The 1,727-nt window shown below is 38.0% G+C and overlaps 1 non-coding gene across 1 annotated transcript; it reads right to left on the reverse strand.

The window, feature by feature from the left end:
• Positions 1–1,017: 1,017 nt before the first annotated feature.
• LOC131238161 (small nucleolar RNA R71) lies at positions 1,018–1,124 on the reverse strand. Its single transcript, XR_009167571.1, has one exon. It is a non-coding gene; the product is annotated as a small nucleolar RNA R71 (small nucleolar RNA).
• Positions 1,125–1,727: the final 603 nt, after the last annotated feature.

A 1,727-nucleotide genomic window follows, 5' to 3' on the forward strand; every position in this document is an offset into this window, starting at 1 on the left:
GTTATTTCTTTTCTTTTTAGAAATTAACTTTCTATTTTTATTTTAGTAACTTTCTAATTTTAACTCTTTTAAAATCTAATTTGTTTCCTAATTTATTTTTAGAATTTTTGTTTAGAAACTAACCTTCCTATTTTGTAAGCCTTTAAGATAGAAATTTCTAATTCGGTAAGCTCCTTCCCTACTTTATATTTTTTCAGTTCTCTTTTAATAATTTACTTTCTAATTTATTTTAGAAATTTTCACTTTCTTTTAAGACTTCCTTCTTTTAGAAATTAATTTACTGCTATTTTTCTTTTAAAGGATCATTCCTCTCTTTTTAGAATTTAACTTATTCTGTTTTATTTTGCAGGTTTTTAACTTAGGACTCCAATTTGGTAATTTCTTTCCAACTCTCTCTTTCTTTCTAGATTTTCTTTTCCTTTCTTAGGATTAGATTTTTCTGAGAGCTGCGAGTGTTTCATGCCCAAGTGGGCCCGTGACAACACTCGACGTCTCTTGATTGAAGGAGGATTGGTTGAGGGGTTGACTATCCATCGCAGGACTAGACACCGCTCGAAATCCCCTGAGTTAACTGAAGTTATGGCTGAAGACCAACCTCCTCTACTTCCACCAAGGGTGGAGGATACCCAAGATGAGAATGAGGTGCAACAGGCACCCCCGCCTCGTACTTTACGAGATTATCTACAACCGGCGGGAGTGAGTATGCCCTCATGCATGATTTTTCCTGAAAACACAGGACAAATGGACATGAAGCCAGGAGTTATCCAACTCCTTCCCAAATTCCATGGACTTGAATCAGAGAGTCCATATTTACATTTGAAAGAGTTCGATGAGATTATAGCTACATTATGTTTTCCTAATGTATCTGAGGATACAATTAGGCTGAAACTCTTTCCTTTTTCCTTAAAAGAGAAAGCTAAGACGTGGTTACATTCACTGCGTCCTAGATCCATTGGCACATGGAACGACATGCAGAGGGAATTCATAAAAAAATTCTTCCCACATCATAAAACGATTACCCTCAGAAAAGCGATCATGAACTTTGCCCAAAAGGAAGATGAAACATTCTTCCAATGTTGGGAAAGGTTCAAAGACTTGGTCAGTTCTTGCCCACAACACGGATTTGAAACGTGGCGTATTACAAATTTTTTTTACGATGGACTGACATCTTCCATGCGCCAAATGGTCGAGACAATGTGTAATGGAGAGTTCATCAACAAAGATGTTAACGAGGTATGGGATTACCTCGATAGTCTCGCTGAAAAAACACAATCATGGGACTATTACCTAATGGCGAACACCACGTCTAGGCCGACTCAATTAAAGGAGAAAGGTGGATTATATCTCTTGAAAGAAGAGGATGATCTCAAGTGTAAAGTGACTATGCTCATAAGGAAAGTTGAGGCCATGGAAGGAAAGAAGGATAAGGTCAATGAAATTGTTTGCGGCATCTGTGATTGCAACATTCACACAACTGAAAACTGTCCTACAATACCTGCCTTTCGAGGAGTGTTGAATGAACAAGCCAATGCCGTAAATAACTATCAAAGACCTTTTACTGGACCTAACTCCAATACATACAACCCTGGCTGGAAAAATCATCCAAACTTTAGTTGGAGGAATGGACAGACGGCTACTCCTCCAGGTTTCTTCAATCAAAATCCAAATCAAGTGAAACCTCAAGAGGAACCGGTTCAAAATCCCATACAAGAGCTGGCTCAGGCAAT

The sequence above is a fragment of the Magnolia sinica genome, chromosome 2 (genome assembly GCF_029962835.1).
Source record: "Magnolia sinica isolate HGM2019 chromosome 2, MsV1, whole genome shotgun sequence".
NCBI lineage: Eukaryota > Viridiplantae > Streptophyta > Magnoliopsida > Magnoliales > Magnoliaceae > Magnolia > Magnolia sinica.